General features: G+C 39.5%; 1 non-coding gene across 1 annotated transcript; it reads left to right on the forward strand.

Moving 5' to 3' along the window:
* Window positions 1-14,219: 14,219 nt before the first annotated feature.
* LOC131228357 (small nucleolar RNA R71) lies at window positions 14,220-14,326 on the forward strand. The gene has a single exon (XR_009162862.1). It is a non-coding gene; the product is annotated as a small nucleolar RNA R71 (small nucleolar RNA).
* Window positions 14,327-21,272: the final 6,946 nt, after the last annotated feature.

A 21,272-nucleotide genomic window follows, 5' to 3' on the forward strand; every position in this document is an offset into this window, starting at 1 on the left:
AGGCTCATTAAGAGCCTCCTGAATAGTAGATGGGTCCCCCTCATCTTTAATGAAGACATATGCAATATTAGAGTCGTCCCTGTATCTTACCAATAACTTAAGATCACGTAGTGGGTTTTTTCTCACAGGTGGTTGCTCCTGTACCTATGTCTGCGCATCTGTCTCTGCCTGAGTATCATCTGTGTCAATCAGGATGTCTACAATCAACCTTTTTGGTTCCTCTTGCTCCTCTTAATCATTATTGTGGAATAGGGAGCTTTCATCAAATCTGACGTCACGGATAGTGATAACCTTACGTGTGACCTTATCAAATAACCTGTAACCTTTTACAACAACACCATAGCCTACAAAGATAACTTTTTGATTTTATGATCTAGCTTATTTCTCTCAACTGACGATATATAAGAATAAGCCTCACAACCAAATATGCATAAATATGAGTACTCTATCTTATGCCCACTCCATATTTCCTGTGGGATTTTACATTTAATTGTTGTATAAGGAGATCGGTTCACCAAATAGCAAGCCGTGTTAATGGCCTCAGTCCATAAGTCCTTACCCAACACGGCATTACTTAACATGCATTAGGCCCTCTCCCAGAGAGTCTGATTCATCCGCTCAGCCACACCGTTTTATTCGGGCGTGTGGTGCACTGTGTTGTGCCTAATGATCCCTTCGTCCTTTCAATATTCATTAAACTCAGTGGAAGTAAATTCTCCACCATTGTTAGTCCTTAAAACCTTTATTTTTCACCTTGACTATTTTTTCATCATTGCCTTCCAATGTTTGAATGTGGTGAAAACTTCGGATTTACGCTTCATGAATAAACTCAAACTTTTCAGGAGTAGTCGTCAATGAATGAAACAAACCATGATGACACCCCAACAGAAACCTCTAGCGATGGTTCTTATATGTCAGAGTGCACATAATCAAGCACTTTCTTATATACATGTTTTCCATATTTAAAAGATAATGTAGATTGTTTATCATATATACAATGCTCGCATATATCTAAATCAGAATTCTTAAAAGTTGGAATTAAATAACGATCAAATAGTACCTTCATGCCCCACTCACTCAGGTGGCCCAGACGAGCAAGCCACATAAGTATAGACGTGGAATCTACAACAGTCGTTGCTGCTCCACCTGTTGAAGTGTTCCCCATCAACCCATAAAGGTTTCCGTGCCTCTACAATCTCATAACCACAACTTTAAGGACACCATTAAGACCAGTGAACTTGCACCCTAGCCTCGAGTGCACTGAGAGAAATCAGACTCTTCTTCATATCAGGAATGTTCCTGACATCAGTCAAGGTACGCTCCATCCCATCAAACATCTTGATGCTCACCATACCAATAGTCACAACATTAAAAGCATTGTCATTACCCATAAAGACCTGTCCACCATCGCATTCTCTGTAACCGGCAAACCAACTCCGATGAAGAGTCATGTGATATAACGCTCTTGTGTCGAGGATCGACTCATCTCTATGATTATCATGTAAGTATCCGATCATGGACACAGACAAAACATCACCTCCACTTGTCTCTTCATTAGATGTGACAACATTTGCCTCCCTGGAAGAAGCCCATAAATTTTCTTTCTTCGCTTTAGGATTTGTATACTTATTGTTCATGTGTCTAGTCATCTCATAGTTCCATCAGTTTAATTTTCCTTTACCCTTGCCCTTTGATTTAGATCTAGGTCTCGAAGATCCTGTACCTCGCTCAGTATTCCTACCTCTCGTAAGCAATACATCAGAAGATGTCCCAACGCCATCGTTTATCTTTCTCATGGCCTTCCCTTGAAGGGCTGAGATAATGATGTCCACACTCAGGGATTTATTTACAGTGCACAATGAGTCCCTGAATGACTCATACGATGCTGAAAGAGAATTCAACAACATGCATGCCTGATCTTCATCTTTGACCACTTCCTTCATATTCAGCAACTTGCAAATCAATTTATTAAAGTAACTGATGTGGGCCTCCACATCTCCACCTTCGGTCATCTTGAAGGTGAACAACTGTAGCTTCAAGTGCAGGCGATTCTTAGTAGATTTTTTCACATAAATATCCTCTAACTTCGCCCATAAACCAGTTGCAGTTTTCTCCCTCGAAACATTATAGAGAACCTCATTCATGAGACACAAACGGATCGAAGATAAGGCCTTCTTATCAAGAGTATTCCAATCATCATCACTCATAGTCGGCTTTCGCTCCTTAAGAGCAACATCCTCACCTTGCTTGGTTAAGGAACCGATCATCTTGATCTTCCATAACTTAAAGTTATTTTTACCTGAGTGCTTCTCAATATCATACCTAGTGTTTCCCATTAATGTTAATCCTTCAAATTTAGGCATGTGCCCCAACAATTGCTCTGATACCACTTCTTAGGAGAACGGTAGAATCACATAGAGATGAATCTAGGATAGCAATCCAATAGCACAAGCAAAAAGGAAGAAGAACACAATGATTTAACGTGGAAAACCCTTTCGGGAAAAAACCATGGCACAAAGAGACAGAAATTCACTATGAAAGCAGAAATTACAAAGAGAAGGCTTACCCGATTCAAATAATCTTGAATCTCACCCTTGTTAATCCCCCTTTGAAACCCTGGAATTATTTAGAAACCTTTGGAATGCCTCATAATCCCATTTGCACCCATATATATAGCCCTGGAAAAAATCCCATACAAAATCAGAAATAAATCCCGCAAATCCACAGCTTTGTGTAAAAAATGTGCAGAATCCTGTTGATGTCATCGAAGGCCTTTCGATGGCATCAAACTAACGCTGTCGATTCCACCGAAGGCCTTTCGATGGCATCGAACTAATCCTGACGATGTCATTAAAGGCCTGTCAATGGCATCGAAAAAATGCCCAGTTATTCCAGCAACCAACTGAAGAAAATCCAGAAAATATCGATGGGATCAAGAATTGTTCAATCCCATCGAAGGTGACATCGAACAAACTATTAATGGCATCGACAGACCCTGTATCTGACTTGATTTAAGACATTGAATACAACAATACCTTTACAATTGCATTATGCAAAGATGAGATTTCCTTCATGGTCTCTACAAACTCCATCGCATCCTGCAAAACTAGCATTCCCCTTTAACGAGCTATCAATGTTCAATTTAACCATACATGTTGAAGGACTCTTCCACCTTGTTATATTATCTCATCGCTTCTCCCATCCCTCGAACAAGCACCAACCGCCGGCATTCCCACCAATTCTAAAGAGGAGGAATGATTAGCCACAATAAATGGTCTATGGCCTCTTGAACCCATCCATTCACCTTCCTGATGACTTCCAAAGCCACTACATTATTCTCCAAAAATACCTTATATTTTTACATAGCCATATTTCCCATAGTTTTAGGCTTGGAAATTTTCCTTTTAGAAGCTTAAACTTAGATCAATGGCAAGTAAGGCCATATCATTTCCGGAATCTTTAAGTGAGTTTGGTTTTCTACATATCACACATAAAATAAAATAAATAAATAAAAACCATTACTGTAATGTCACCACACCATAGATGCAAGCCTTCCCCTTTAAAAGAGGTAATTTATAGTCTCCACATCTCCTTAAACTACATTTTCTACTTCGGTTCCAACATTATGCTTCTCTACTTGGTGAGACATAAGATCTTTCGCTTCATGGAGTGACCCTTGAGCTAGGGACTCATTGGTCAGCAATAATGCTACCTAGGCCCTCCTCAATGTGGGAAGAAAGCACAAGCTAATCAAGCTCCAACAAAGAAACAGGTGGCAAATGGTGGGGAGCAAAGTTTTTATTTCCAAAGCCAATATCATATTGACCATAGAATCCAAGAGCTCGACCAAAGAGCAACATCATGGACTCCCGTCCTCAACTATGGGCAACATCATGAGATTTGTATAAAACAGATTCTCCATCCTTAGATGCATTAATTCTAACCCTCTAAACGAATAATGAGCATGGGATCACAAGCCCTGCTAGCTTCTCCCTAGGGATTCATGAACACCCTTTGCCTAGAGCTAATAAACTCCAAAGAATTACTATTGACACAATCAAATCACCTGGACACCATATGATTTCCAACTTATAGATTTCAACATCAACCAAAAGCATATTCTTCAATACTTTTCATGCTTAAACATAAATTTTGGGGGAAGCTACCTATTCTAGACCTAGGGAGCCCACATTTCCCTATTATGCCTAGCCCGAATAAGATTCCACCCTCTTTGGTCAAGAATTCACTTGATAGTGATGCCATCCAAACTAGTTGATCTACTTGATTAGTCATAGAGACACCACTTTCATTAATCTGAAGCAACATTTGATTAAGTAATGACAAACTCTAGCCCCCACCTTTTTTAACGAAAGATGGGAGTGCACCATCTACAACGTGGTTGATCATTGGAAATAATTATATACACTTTGGGCAACTACTACAAAAAGGGTCGTGTCATGCCTATCATATACCCAAACAAAGTAATTACTAGAAAGAATATATAACATGGCCCCAACAAATTAACACAAGAAGGAAGAAACAACAACATCTCAAGAACCAACCAACCTAAACAGACCTAACAAATAACTTCAGATTTCTAGATTGACTAGCCCTTGCCTTGAATTCTAGCCCCCACTTTCAGGCCATAAGTCATCCACCTTCATGTGCTTAAGATTTTCTAGAATTCATATTCCCTTAATTTTTACTAATCTCCCTAGCTCAGACCAACTCTAGTACTAGACATTCATGTCCCCCTTGCTTACCATCCATTTAGAAAATCACTAAGTTATTGGTATTGGCAACCCCAAGTGCAAGGTTGCGCTATAGTAATAACTCAATGAGACCAAGGTCGAATCAACAAGGAATGGAGAACACAGTCTAAAACTAATCTAACTTGATTGTCTGGGTTTTTAATCCAGCAATGAAGAAAAAGGGTAGAACAAATGAATAAAAGTCTAAGGATCCAAGAATTCACTCATAGCAATCTCAATATTTAATTTACTTAATTCAATGAATAACTCGATTGGAATTGAAGTCCTAACATATCCAATCAGATAATGGAGAGGTTAAAACATAATGCAATTCTAAACTATCAGTGGATTAGTTCCCCCATGAAGCACCAATGTGATGATTGCAGGGAATTCAATAATCTACCATGCCCAGGAGACAATGGTAAATCATGAATTTTACAGATTACAAAATTGCAAAATAGATAAGAAGATATCAAAAGCTTTCCAAGCATCTACTCTAATCGGAATCACAATAAACCAAAGAAAACTAAAAGTATTCCTTTATTCAAACTAGAAATCAATGGAAGTTCAACCATAAACTTGAATTGAAGTAAATTAAATATTAAGAAGAACTATAAGCTTCATCCCTTAACCTTAGCTAAGATATTAACCTAACAAGACTAACTTATTAGAAGAACACTAAAAAGTCAACTAGAACCTGTGAAGAAATCGAAGTGGAAGAACGTTACTGGCACTCCACCTTAACATTCTCTCTATTTCCAAACCCTATAAGATGTTTTGGAATGTCTTAAGGACTCCTATTTATATTTGTGAAACTCTAACTGTCGCACCGACTTAGAGATCTCACAAACTAATCTTGGATTTACGCACTTCTATTACGCTTCGGTCACACCAAAGTTGCCTTCGATCGCACCGAAGTCGCATCTGAAAAATCTGTGCAGAATCTGTCAAATTTAGGTAGGACTGAAGTTGGCTTCGGTGGGACCGAATTAATATCTAAAAAACATGATGTTCACTCCCCAAGTATAGGGTTGTGATGTAGTAATAAACTCGGTGAGACCGAGGTCGAATCCCAAGGGACTGAAACCTGTACGTTATCTGAAACTAAGTAGAACGAGAACTAGATTAAGATGAAATCTAAATCGAATGGTTTTTGAGGAATAATAGTGAAATATTACTCTAAAACTTAAGGAATTCAGAAGAAGGAAACTAGGGATTCAGAGGATCCACTTGTTGAGATCAGGGAGATCTTATGCCTGCATCAAGAATCATGAAAATTAAACTGAACTTACTTGATCTAGTTTTCACACAATGAAAGGTATATGAATTAGAATGGATTCCATCACCAAACCATGCCCAGGAGACAAAGCAAACAACAGAATTAAACTAATTACCAACCAATCAACAATGCATGAAGGTTAGGAAGGGTACCGTCATTCGACCATGCCCATGAGACGATGGTGAACAACAGGGCTTCCTGACGTCATAAACATCAAAAGGAGGAAGCGATACTCAAAACCATCGCGGATCTATTGTAATTTCAGTCACAACAAACCATTAAAAAAACCTGAAAGTATTCCTTTTAATTGAACTAAAATCAACATCAGTCGGTCTAAACAAGAGGCACAAGCAAAGTCTGTCCCATCAGACTACAAGCTTCACCTCTTAGCCCTAGCTAAGAGGTTTAGCAACCCATGGACATGATTGCACTATACCTCATAAAAACAAAAAAACAACAAAGAAGACTACTCCCTGTCTCTTGCTCGCATGTTCACAACCGGCCGTGGATCTTCCGTTTCTTCTTTTCTCCATTCTTCCCGTTCTTTCTCTCTTTCTTATAGCTATCAAGCACCCTAGAGGAGTCAGTTCCACAGTCCTCTTTACGCAGCAAAGGGTTCCGGCGCCAACTCTGTTCTCGCAGCAAGCAACGCACAAAGAGGCTGCGTTTGGACTGAAAATCAGGATGTTGATCGTCCCGATTATTACATCCTCCATCATGGATAGGGTTAAACCTGGTTGGGGCTTCCATTGGACGGTTCGGATCGCTGATCCGATCACGTTCTGGGCCACGTAACTCCACGAAAAATCCAGATTTTCCAGACGAGCGTAAACCTTACGCAGGTTGTGCTGATGTGTTCGGTGGGCCCCATAATGATGTCTTCAGAGAAATCCACTTCATTCATTGGATTCCTGATGAAAAACTGGTCAGGAAGGGTGGGTTTTCTTCAAATTTTGCATGGCCCATTGTACCAGATCCATTCACCGTCCATCTTGCTTTTAGACGATCAAAAATGGATTTTCGGGACCTTTTGAAAATTTGCCACCTAGGCATGAGTGATATAGCCCTCGTGATTCTCATAGACGGTCTAGATCAGTCATTTGGACCATGATGGTGGCCCACAGAGATCGTTCGCAGGCTCTGTTCTTGCGTAAACAGAGAAGAAAAAAGAAAACGGATTTCTTCCACTGTGCTGCTGGCAGGGCCCTTGATTAAATTCAGTTAGGAAATCCACACCGTCCACTGAAAACCTGGCGAAAATCCAGTCAGAAATGAGTAGTTTTGGTAGGTTCTTGTGTGGCTCACTGTACTAACTCAATTCACCGTTCATCTTACTTCTTTTGACGATCCACGTGCATACACGTGTATGGGTCCAAAATTCTACCTAGGTGAGGGTATTCCCTACCCCAGAGACACCATGGATGGCTCTGATCATCAAAATATGAGATAGGTGGGACCTAACCAAAAACGGACGAACAGTGTTCGTCCGCTGTTGGGGAAGGGCGAGACAGAGTTTCCGGTTTCGCGCTGTGCACGGCCGGTGCGTGTACACTATGTACATGCACTGTACATATAGGGTCCACTGTGATGTTCGTGAGACATCTGCTCCGTCCATTTGATGTGTCACTCCATTTAAGGTGTTGAGAACAAAATTGAAGCATTTCCAGATACTAGGCGGGTCCCAAATCACTGATTTATGGGCTGATCTGTCCGTTGGGCCACTTCCAGAAGGATCCAATGGCTGAAATTTGACATATGTGGTTAGTTTTTGGTCCTCGAGCTATATATAAAGTTTTGAGCCGAACAGATGATGGAAACCCAGTGATCTTGCATTCTGGCTGACTTTCAGGCCGCTTGAGCTTCAGTTTCTCGATTTTCGTGGATTCCTGGCGTGTGATTCCGTCGATCTTGGTCCCTTGGAGTCCGTCCCTTGCCTTTAGTGTCATCAGAGCGTTAAATCCATGCTTTAAGCTTCCTTTTTAGTCCATGCTCGTAAATACACTCTGCATCACAAACATGATTAAAGCGGGCCATTAAACGGTATCATGTTCGTCAATCCAAGCAATAACTGGGGTCTAATATGCAATATTTGACCCTCAACACAACCCCCAACTAGCATTTTGCTAGTCCCGAGCAAAATATGCGAAAATTAAGTTGAGAATCATAGGAGAATTTCTCGAGTGATTTTTGAAAAACTATCCAAATTCTAGAATTCTAAGGTTCATGAATGTTAAGCATAACTTTCTCCTAGATTCAAGCACACGGTAAAACATCATAATCAAGTTCAAAGTATTAATCCATTAATTAGAATAATTCTAAACTTTTAGTTTCATGAGTGTATAGTATAATCTCAGCTTATCAACATGAAACTCACTTCTCAAATTCAGGATATCATTGGTAGCCAACAAGAGAATTCATGATAACCAAAATTTGCCCCACAGATCGTCCTTTCATTCCTTCAGGTTTTAATTTTTTTCAGTACAAGTAATGCCAAAAAGGGGAATTAAATCCTCACCTACAGGGAGTAAACCTATGGTGAAGACTGTACACCCAACCCTTTTCGCATATCATCTATGGGGAATTAAATCTACACCTATAGGGAGCAAACCTATGGTGAAGATTATTTGCACAACCCTTTACAAAGGCATCTATTTTTTTTTTTTTTAGGTATTTTCTTTTTCTTCAGTTGATCATGATGGGCAAATTTTTCAGGCTGGTTCCTCACATGCTTAGTGATTACCAAATTAACCCTTCCATATCAAACTGAAACCTTTATGTGAAAGCAAGATGTGTCTTGTGAAATCATGACTCAATCAATGTTTAAAACCTCTAATCATGGATTAACAATTCAAACTTAACTGTGAAATCTAAAAGATACTGAATCCAAAAGTCATAAATTACCAACATCACTTATCTTGTAATTCTAAATCCAAGATGGCCATCAAAATCACTTTGAATTCATACGAAATTCTAGAAAAATTTAAAAAATTTCACAATTTCTGCTCAAGACCAAGAAAACACTGATTAGGTAGCCTAATCTCCCACCCCTAACTAAAAATCTACATTGTCCTCAATGTAAAAGAAATAAGCATGCAATGCACATGGGACAACGAAAATATAAGAGGAGTGATGGAAAGATAGTACATGGACGAAAGAATCAAGAGGCGTTCCAAAGATATCTACGAAAGAGTGGGTCAGAACAAGAGAAAAACCAATAAGAATAAAATCCTACCTATACCACTTTCGTAGGTGCTCTCGATTACATTTAGCATATGCAACAAGCCTTTAAACCCCTAGGTTGCCCCTAATGGACGAGTTGTAGTCTCGTGAGGGTTTGCAGCAATGTTACCCACAAACATTTAAACTAACTAAAAAATAAAATAAAATAAAAGGCTGGGTTGCCTCCCAGGAGCGCTAAGTTTACTGTCTTCAGTCAGACAAATAAAGCAAACTACCCTAGTCCTATGAAAGCGATAAACCTACCTATACCTCCATCAGACTAGGAGATCAATCCTGGTAAACAGGAGCAGTCAGAAGTATGGACATGTCCTCTGAATCAATATTCTCGACAAATGGTTTTAATCGATGTCCATTTACTTTAAACTCCTTGCCATTGTCGGGGTCTCTTATCTCAACGGCCCCATGCGGATAAGTAGTAACAACAATGTAAGGGCTGGTCCAACGAGATCGAAGCTTACTTGGAAAGAGATGAAGTCGAGAGTCATACAAAAGGACTTTTTGACCTGGCGTGAATGATTTTCGTAGAATATGTTGATCATGAAATGCCTTCATCCTGTCTTTGTAAATTCTCAAGTTCTCGTACGCATCGTTCCGGATTTCTTCAAGTTCATTTAATTGAAGTTTACGTAGCGAGCCAGCGTTGTCCAGATTGAAATTCAGATTTTTGATCGCCTCCACAGGCAAGTGACAAGCTTTCCCATAGACAAGTCTAAAGGGAGACGTTCCAATAGGGATTTTAAAAGCAGTACGGTATGCCCATAAGGCATCGATCAATCAAATTGACCAATCCTTACGATCAGGGTTAACCGTTTTCTCTAGGATATGTTTGATCTCCCTATTGGAAATCTCAGCTTGACCACTTGTCTGTGGATGATATGAGGTGCTCACCTTATTAGAGATACCGTATTTCTTTATTAAGCTCTCGAATGGTCTATTACAAAAATGTGAGCCCCCATCACTAATGATGGCTCGAGGCATCCCGAACCGCGAAAGGATGTTCTCTTTTAAGAATTTAATGACCGTGCAATAGTCATTATTTCGGCACGGGATTGCTTCAACCCATTTAGTGACATAATCTACGGCGAGCAAAATATACAAATTTCCAAATGATTGGGGGAATGGTTCCATGAAATCGATGCCCCAGCAGTCAAATGCTTTTATGATAAGGATGGGATTCAAAGGCATCATATTTCAGCGGGACAATGCTCCCAATTTCTGACAACGCTCACAAGCCTTGCAAAACTCATGAGTGTCTCTGAACATAGTGGGCCAATAAAAGCCACACTGTAAAATCTTGACCGTGGTCTTTTTAGCAGAAAAGTGACTACCACAGGCCTGTGAATGACAGAAGGAGATGACACTCTGATACTCGTCATCTGGCACACATCTCCTTAGAATTTGGTTTGGGCAATATTTGAATAAATATGGATCGTCCCAAAAAAAATTGCGTACCTTGGTAAAGAATTTCTTCTTATCTTGTGCAGTCCAATGCGTCGGTATAGAACCTGTGGCAAGATAATTGGCAATATCAGCGAACCAAGGTGAATGGGAGACTCTGAACAGTTGTTCATCAGGGAACATGTCATTGATATGGGTCACCTCAGGGGAATTAGAGGTATTAAGGCGAGACAGATGATCGGTTACTACGTTCTCTACTCTCTTTTTATCTTTAATTTTCAAATCAAATTCTTGGAGTAGAAGGATCCATCGTATCAAACGGGGCTTAGAATTATTCTTAGAAAGAAGATACTTAAGTGCCGCATGATCTGTATAGATAATGATCTTAGATCCGATCAGGTAGGACCTAAATTTATCCAAAGCGAATACCACGGCTAGGAGTTCCTTTTCCATAGTCGAGTAGTTCACTTGGGCAAAATTTAAAGTTCTACTTGCGTAATGAATGACGTAGGGCCTCTTATCTTTTCTCTGGCTTAGAACCGCTCCAAGAGCATAATCAGAAGCGTCGCACATAAGCTCAAAAGGAAGGCTTCAGTCGGGTGGTTATATGATAGGTGCACTAGTCAACATGCCCTTAAGCTTAGTGAAAGCTTCCTGACATGGCTCAGTCCACTCGTATGGTGCATCCTTTTGAAGTAGATTACATAAAAGACGAGAGATGAGACTAAAGTCCTTTACAAATCTTCTGTAAAACCAAGCGTGTCCTAAGAAGGATCGCACGTCCCGTATGTTCAAGGGTGGAGGTAGGTTAGAGATAAGATCAATTTTGCCTTATCCACCTCGATTCCTTTGGACGAGATAATATGTCCAAGGACAATTCCCTTATGGACCATGAAATGGCACTTCTCCCAATTAAGTAGTAAGTTCTTTTCTTCACATCTTCTCAGCACACATTTAAGACTCTCTAAGCACTCTCTGAAAGATGAACCAAAAACAGAGAAATCGTCCATAAAGACCTCTAGATATTTCCCCACTATGTCAGAAAAGATACTTATCATATATCGCTGAAAGGTGGCAGGGGCATTGCATAATCTAAATGGCATCCTTCTGTAGGCAAAGGTGTCATAGGGACATGTAAATGTGGTCTTATCATGCTTCTCAGGAGCGATTTCAATCTGATTGTAGCCCGAATACCCGTCAAGGAAACAGTAATAGGAATGACCAGCTAGCCTTTCTAAGATTTGATCAATGAAGGGCAAAGGAAAGTGGTCCTTCCTCGTGACGGTATTCAGCTTCCTGTAGTCAATGCACATTCTCCAACCAGTAGTAACTCTAGTTAGCACGAGTTCATTATTGGCATTGGCTATGATGGTGATCCCGAACTTCTTAGGAACTACCTGAATTGGACTCACCCATTGACTATCGGATATGGGGTATATGATACCCACATCTAATGGTTTAAGAACCTCAGCCTTAACCACTTCCCTCATGTTTGGATTTAGTCTACGTTGTGATTGCCGAATGGTCTTCGCATTATTCTTGAGATATATGCAGTGAGTACAAATCGAGGGGTTGATTCTCTTGAGGTCTGCTATCGTCCATCCAAGGGCTCCCTTATGCTCAATGAGAGTAGATATGAGCATACTCTCCTATTCTTTCTCCAGGTGGGCAGAGATCACCACCGGGTATGTCTCACTTGACCTAAATAGACATATTTTAAATCAGAGGGTAAAGGTTTTAGGTCAAGGTTTGGCGGCTTGAGGTTAGACGGTAGAGGCACTACATCAGTTTGGGGTAACTCTTTAAATTGTGGCCTCCGCCGGTTAACTTCAAGTACCGGTGCAGTATCAAGCAAGGCACACGTCTCCCTAATCATGTCATCATCAAAATCATGGGAGTGGGCCAGGCACATCTCTAGAGGGTCAGAGGATAAGGTCAGAGGTGTCGTATCTTCCACTAAAGAGTCAATCATGTTAATGTTGTGAAAATCATCATCATTCTCTAAGTTTCTGCCGTTATTGATAAAGATGTTTGACTCTAATGTCATATTCCCAAAAGACATAGTCATGACACCATTCCTGCAATTGATAATTGCGTTTGAAGTGGCAAGGAATGGGCGACCAAGAATGACGGGAATCTGAGTGCTCACGTTATTGATAGGTTCGGTGTCCAGGATGATAAAATCTACAGGGTAGTAAAATCTATCAACTTGGACCAACACATCCTCAATTATCCCTCTTGGTACACGAATAGAGCGATCAGCAAGTTGTAGTGTGGTTAGGGTGGGTTTTAATTCACCCAAACCTAACTGTTTGTATACCGAGTAGGGAATCAGATTAACGCTCGCTCCTAAGTCAAGAAGTGTATGATCAATTCGGTGGTCCCCGATTACACATGATATGGTTGGGCTACCAGGATCTTTGAATTTCTATGGCACGTCTTACTTTAGGATGGCACTCACTTTCTCGGTCAAGAAGATCTTCTTTTGAATACTCTGTCGTCGTTTGGTCATGCATAAGTCTTTCAGGATTTTGGCATATGAAGGTATCTATTTTACGACATCAAGTAAAGGAATATTGACTTTCACTTGTTTTAACACCTCTAGGATATCCTGAGAGTTAGAGAGAGGTTTTGGTGCGACCAACCGTTGAAAAAATGGAGCAACTAGCTTTTCTAGAAGTTTCGGTTCTAATTTTTTTGGGGCCTCACTAGATCCATCATTATTTTCCTCTTCTGGTTCTTGAGGCTTTTCGGGCCTAACCGGAAGGGTTTTATCAATGATCTTCCCACTCCTAAGAGTGGTGATGGATTTAGCGTGCCCCATTTGATTTGAAGAGCTGGGATCACTTATCTCGTATTGCAGTTTAGGATTAGGGAGCGGTTGTGCAGGAAGCACCCCCTTTTCTATAACCGTCATACGTGAATCCATCTTTTGCATAAAGTCTCGCATTGCCTGGGTCAGCTCTTGCATGAAATTTTGAACCGATTCTTCTTGAGGTTTCCCTTGATTTGGATTTTGATTGAAGAAACTTTGAGGGGTAGCAGTTTGTCCATTTCTCCAACTAAAGTTTGGATGATTTTTTCAACCAGGATTGTACATATTAGAGGTCGGTCCTTTGAAAGATCTTTAATAATTATCTACGGCATTGGATTATTCATTCAATACTTCTCGAAAGGTGGGTATCGTAGGACAATTTTCAGTTGTATGAATGTTGCAATCACAGATGCCGCAAACACTTTCATTAACCTTATCCTTCTTTCCTTCCATGGCCTCAACTTTTCTTATGAGCGTAGTCACTTTATACTTGAGATCATCCTCTTCTTTCAAGAGATACAATCCACCTTTCTCCTTAGATTGAGTCGGCCTAGACATGGTGTTCGATTTTGGGTAATAGTCTCATGATTGTGTTTTTTCAGCAAGACTATCGAGGTAATCCCACACCTCGTCAACATTTTTATTAATGAATTCTCCATTACACATTGTCTCAACCATTTGGCGCATGGAAGATGTCAGTCCATCATAGAAAACATTTGTAATGCGCCACGTTTCAAAACCGTGTTGTGGGCATGAACTGACCAAATCCTTGAACCTTTCCCAACATTGGTAAAATGTTTCATCCTCCTTTTGGGTGAAGTTCATGATTGCTTTTCTGAAGGTAATCGTTTTATGATGTGGAAAAATTTTCTTTATGAATTCCCTCTGCATGTCATTCCATGTGCCAATGGATCTAGGACGCAGTGAATGTAACCACGTCTTAGCTTTCTCCTTTAAGGAAAAAGGAAAGAGTTTCAGCCTGACTGTGTCCTCAGGCACATTTTGAAAATATAAAGTGGCTATGATCTCATCAAACTCTTTCAAATGTAGATATAGTTCTTCAAATTCAAGCCCATGGAACTTAGAAAGTAGTTGGATAACCCCTGGCTTGATGTCCATATGTCCTGTATTTTCAGAAAAAATCATGCATGAGGGCATACTCACCCCCGCTGGTTGTAAATAATCTCGTAAAGTACATGGCGGGGGTGCTTGATGCACCTCATTCTCATCCTGAATGTCCTCCACCCTAGGTTGGGGTAGAAGAGGTTGGTTTTCAGCCATCACTTCAATTAACTCAGGGAATTTTGAGTGGTGTTTAGTCCTGCGATGGATAGCTAACCCCTCAACCAATCCTCCTTCAGTCAAGAGACGTCGAGTGTTGTCACGGGCCCACTTGGGCATGAAACACTCGCAGCCCTCAATCAAATTCGAAACCTAATCCTAAGAAAGGAAAAGAAACTCTAGAAAGAAAGAGAGGGTTGGAAAGAAGTTACCAAATTGGAGTCCCTAAGTTAAAAACCTGCAAAAAAAAACAAACAAGTCAGTTTCTGAAGAGAAGGTCTAGAATTAGAAAATCCTTAAAAAGAAAGATAGAAGTAAACTAGTTTCTAAAAGAAAAAATTTCTAAAGGAAAGTGAAAATTTCTAAAATAAATTAGGAAAGTCCTAAACTAGAAAGTAAATTACTAAAAGAGAACTAAATAATAGAAAGTAGAGAGAAAGCTTACCGAATTAGAAATTTCTATCTTAAAAGCCTACACAATAGGAAAGTTAGTTTCTAAATAGAAATTCTACAAGTAGAAAATTTCTAAAAATAAATTAGGAAACAAAGTTAGATTCTAAGAGGGTTAGAATTAGAAAGTTTCTAAAAATAAAATAAAGGAAAGATGAGTTAGTTTCTAAAAAGGGAAATAACTAACCTAGTTTCTAAAAACAAAAGAGGAAAGTTTCTACAAATAAACTATTTCTAAAAATAGGAAAATACTAGAATTAGAAAATTTCTAAAATTCAAACCCTAATTCTAAAAATAGAAAAAGTAGAGGAATTAGAAAAGGATTACCAAGAAGTTTATGTCAGGATCCTACAAAACAGGAAAATAAGTTAATTCTAGAAATCAAATAAAAATCTAAAACTAGGGTTAGTAAAATCCTAATCTTAAACTAATTCGAAACCTAATTAATTTCAGAGAATCACAACCATCAGTCCCCGGCAACGGCGCCAAAAACTTGTTCACTCCCCAAGTATAGGGTTGTGATGTAGTAATAAACTCGGTGAGACCGAGGTCGAATCCCAAGGGACTGAAACCTGTACGTTATTTGAAACTAAGTAGAACGAGAACTAGATTAAGATGAAATCTAAATCGAATGGTTTTTGAGGAATAATAGTGAAATATTACTCTAAAACTTAAGGAATTCAGAAGAAGAAAACTAGGGATTCAGAGGATCCACTTGTTAAGATCAGGGAGATCTTATGCCTGCATCAAGAATCATAGAAATTAAACTGAACTTACTTGATCTAGTTTCACGCGATGAAAGGTATATGAATTAGAATGGATTCCACCACCAAATCATGCCCAGGAGACAAAGCAAACAACGAAATTAAACTAATTACCAACCAATCAACAACGCATGAAGGTTAGGAAGGGTACCGTCATTCGACCATACCCATGAGACGATGGTGAACAACAGGGCTTCCTGACGTCATAAACATCAAAAGGAGGAAGAAATACTCAAAACCATCGCGGATCTATTGTAATTTAGTCACAACAAACCATTAAAAAAACCTGAAAGTATTCCTTTTAATTAAACTAAAATCAACATCAGTCGGTCTAAACAAGAGGCACAAGCAAAGTCTGTCCCATCAGACTACAAGCTTCACCTCTTAGCCCTAGCTAAGAGGTTTAGCAACCCATGGACATGATTACACTATACCTCATAAAAACAGAAAAACAACAAAGAAGACTCTACTCCCTGTCTCTTGCTCGCACGTTCACAACCGGCCATGGATCTTCCATTTCTTCTTTTCTCCATTCTTCCCGTTCTTTCTCTCTTTCTTATAGCTGTCAAGCGCCCTGGAGGAATCAGTTCCGCACTCCTCTTTACGCAGCAAAGGGTTCCGGCGCCAACTCTGTTCTCGCGGCAAGCAACGCACAAAGAGGCTGCATTTGGACTGAAAATCAGGACGTTGATCGTCCCGATTATTGCATCCTCCATCATGGATAGGGTTAAACCTGGCTGGGGCTTCCATTGGACGGTTCGGATCGCTAATTCGATCACGTTCTGGGCCACGTAACTCCACAAAAAATTTGAATTTTTCGGACGCACGTAAACCTTACGCAGGTTGCGCTGATGTGTTCGGTGGGCCCCATAATGATGTCTTTAGAGAAATCCACTTCGTTCATTGGATTCCTGATGAAAGAATGGTCAGGAAGGGTGGGTTTTCTTCAAATTCTGCATGGCTCATTGTACCAGATCCATTCACCGTCCATCTTGCTTTTGGACGATCAAAAATGGATCTCCAGGACCTTTTAAAAATTTGCCACCTAGGCATGAGTGATATAGTCCTCGTGATTCTCATGGACGGTCCAGATCAGTCATCTGGACCATGATGGTGGCCCACAGAGATCGTCCGCAGGCTCTGTTCTTGCGAAAACAGAGAAGAAAAAAAGAAAACGGATTTCTTCCGCTGTGCTGCTGGCGGGGCCCATGATTAAATTCAATTAGGAAATCCACACCGTCCACTGAAAACCTGGCGAAAATCCAGTCAGGAATGAGTAGTTTTGGTAGGTTCTTGTGTGACCCACTGTACTAACTCAATTTGCCGTTACTTCTTTTGATGAGCCATGTGCATACACGTGTATGGGTCCAAAATTCTACCTAAGTGAGGGTATTCCCTACCCCAGAGACACCATGGACGGCTCTGATCATCAAAATATGAGATAAGTAGGGCCCACTAACCAAAAATGGACGGACAGCGTTCGTCCGCTGTCCCTGCGTAAGAAGAAGACGGGTCAGCCCGTCTTTGACCGGGCTGACCGTCTGGTGCACGGCCGGTGGGTGTACACTATGTACACGCACTGTACATGTAGGGTCCACTGTGATGTTCGTGAGACATCTGCTCCGTCCATTTGATGTGTCACTCCATTTAAGGCGTTGAGAACAAAATTGAAGCATTTTCAGATACTAAGCGGGTCCCAAATCACTGATTTATAAGCTGATTTGTCCATTGGGCCACTTTCAGAGGGATTCAATGGCTGAAATTTGACTTGTACGGTTAGTTTTTGGTCCTCGAGCTATGTAAAAAGTTTTGAGCCGAACAAATGATGGAAACCCAGTGATCTTGTATTCTGGCTGACTTTCAGGCCGCTTGAGCTTCAGTTTCTCGATTTTCGCAGATCCCTGGCGTGTGATTCCGTCGATCTTGGTCCCCTGGAGTCTGTCCCTTGCCTTTAGTGTCATCAGAGCGTTAAATTCATGCTTTAAGCTTCCTTTTTAGTTCATGCTCGTAAATGCACTCTGCATCACAAACATGATTAAAGCGGGCCATTAAACGGTATCATGTTCGTCAATCCAAGCAATAACTGGGGTCTAATATGCAATATTTGACCCTCAACACATGATTCTTGTTTAACTATTTTTTGCACTTTCGGTTGGACCAAACTGACCTTAAGTGGGATCAAATAGTCTGTATTTTCTGTTGTAAGACTTGTGATTTTGTCAGTCTTTTCTTCATCCTTTGTACTTGGTTTTCTTAGATCTTTGGCATGTGAATTCTTCATTAATGACCTCTAAATCTCCAAATCTTCATTATCTTCTTTGAACTTTAAATCCATCCTTTTAAGTGCATATTCATCATAGTCTTCCAAATCACCTCGCATGATGAAAACATATATAATTAAATCGAATTAACACTCAAATTTCAGGATAACTAATATATAATTGAATGGTTAAATATTCAATATTTAAGTCTCAATAATTGGTAGGAAGGGAGACGCATTGAGCCAAGATTTTAAGTATCTCCCCTATAGCGTCCTAATTTCATGTAGTCAATTATACGAGAGCGCGCGCGCGCGCGCGCACACACACACACACATACCTCACAAAGAATATAGTGAAAACTTAAACATAATGAATAGGTGTAAATAGCAGAAGTAATTAAATTTCAGGGATAAAATTTCATTTAAGGAGGGTAGAATGTAACACCCCGAACTTTTCAATACCCGAGTATTGAAAGTTCTCGAGTGTCACCATGAAATTTAACTTAGTATGTACATGTGTATGATACCAATCTAGCTATCCTAACCTTACATGAATCTCGTTAGCAATAATCTTCATCCATAAATCAAGCCATCCGATCATTGATTTTAAGACAGAACCATCATATATCTAAGTATTATAATCTATCCATCATAACCAACCATTCAATCAAGTACTCACCGCTAGGTAAGGATATCTGACCGTCCACTCTGATTTTGGACCACCCGATCATAGTAAACTAACTACTTGATCTTTACATCTATTCGTACATACATCGGATTGATATTTCAATCCATTCACCTTGTTCATCACCTATGAATAGGCTTAACCCGCCATCAAAAGTACAATATGAGAAATTCATACATGCGAAAAAGTCACTCGAATCTAACGGTACCCATGTTCTACCTTTAATCACTCCAGAAACTCACATTGTGTTCTTCCGTTTACGAAACTAAGCATAGATCCACCTATAAGTAGGGTTAGAGTATCAACCATCAAGTCCTATTTTTAGTATGTCATCTGACCGTCCATCGTATTTGGATCCCCCAAACGGGCCATCCGAATATTAGGATAATTCAAGTGAGGTGTTGTGCCCACATACTCAACTTAATTATAATGGAAATACTTAAAATAATTGATAGAATGATAGAAAATATCTAAGAGAGTGTTGAATTCATTAAGGGGTCGGTCACCTTCGAGGTTGAGTATATGAATGAAACAATCCAATGAATGAATTTGAAATCATATAAGATACTAAAGTTAGATATATGTACACATTAGAATTCAACTTATGAAATGTTGGATTCGGCCTTAGAGTTGCCACAAGCATTCTCTCTCTCTACAGATCGTGATAGAAGTTATGTCTGACCGCCTTCTGAAGATGATCAAAAAGTGGATAGAGAGGTACATAAGTTTCTTAAGATCTTTTATCAATGTATCAAGATTTTTTCATGAAATAAGTACCCTGCGGTGAATATGTTCCTCCTAAAAGTTTATAAGATTAAAAATACTTTACAGAAACAAGCTAATAGATGTCTAGATTTTCTCTAAATCATGGCATCTAGGATGAAATTAAATTTTGATAAGTATTAGTCCGATTGTAGGTTATTAACAGCCATTGCAACTGTTCTTAATCCTCGGTACAATATGGAAATGGTTAAGTATTAGGCTCACTTACACCAAAAATAATTAAGTCCCTTATATGTTGTCAAGATTGGTTGCATGTAGTTTAGGGAGCTAGTAGTTATGATTTTGAGGAGGAGAATGAGGACGAATACGAGTGTCAAAGCAAGACTACATCTACATGAAGGTCCTTTTTTTTTTTACCTGCACTGAGATGTTCCTTCCATGTAATTATATTACTTTGGTCATGGACTTTTGTGATTAGGAACTTCGAGGCTCATATATGCTTGTGTTTTGAGTTGTAACTTTTTGTTCATTGTTATTGTTATTAAACTTATGTTATGTTTTAGTGTTATTACTTTTGTATTAGTCTTTTTTAATGTTATTTTATAGTGTTATCTTTATATTAAAAAAGTTCATATTATATATATATATATAATTTATTTAAATAATAATAATAAAATGAGCTAACCCCTGTCTGAAATTGGCTCAATTTAGCTCAGATATTTGGACCAAACTAAATCCAGCTCAAGCTCAAGCTCATATAATCTAGAACAAACTAAGCTCAGACAGTTGGGATAGACTCGAATCTCAGCTCGTGTAAAGTTCATACAGGGGTGTCATGTAAACAAGCCCAACCAAACTTGGGTAAAACTCATTTCAGCTCGCCTCGTGTACAGCTCATCAGTTTGCTTTGTACAATGTGATCAACTTAAAGTGAACTTGCTAGATTTTTTTGAGGGATAATACCGAGGAATTGTCTCCAAAACCTTATGAAAAGCTCAAATCTCACACATGCATTTCATTCTTCACGCGTGCATGTATGGGATGTGGCTAGCTTTACACGTGTGAAATTCTTAAATTCCATCCAGGACCCAAGACTTTTTGCCTCTCTCTCGTCCATCTTCTCAAGCTATCTCGACGGCTCAAAACTTTTAACAAAATAACCGCCTCTTTGTAACCTCATCCACAATTGTTCTAATACTCTTTATTGAGAATACCTTTTTGTCTCCTCCTAATGAGAAGAATAGGAAGAAAAATGCTGCAAAACTCTATATCTATAACATATGTTATACATAGCCTGTAAGCGTCACTTCTACTCTGTTATACTATGAGGACCACCGTGTTGTAAGCGTCACTTCTACTCTGTTTATCAATGTAAACTTCTCATTTCACCATATAGATAAAAATAAATAAATAAAAATAAATCAGCATGATCCAAAACTCGGGTGGGCCACTCCATGGAGAGCAACGTGACTTGAGCGTAAAACATTAAGCTCGCGTGGGCGTGGCCAGCTTGACTTTTGGATTAGATTATTCTTTTTCAAGCTTCTTTCTTATATGTCTTTTTTTGTTTTTTTTCCTTTTTATCTTCTGTTGTCCCCGAGTCACTCGGGTGGGTCCCGCCGGTAT

The sequence above is a fragment of the Magnolia sinica genome, chromosome 15 (genome assembly GCF_029962835.1).
Source record: "Magnolia sinica isolate HGM2019 chromosome 15, MsV1, whole genome shotgun sequence".
Taxonomy (NCBI): Eukaryota; Viridiplantae; Streptophyta; class Magnoliopsida; order Magnoliales; family Magnoliaceae; genus Magnolia; species Magnolia sinica.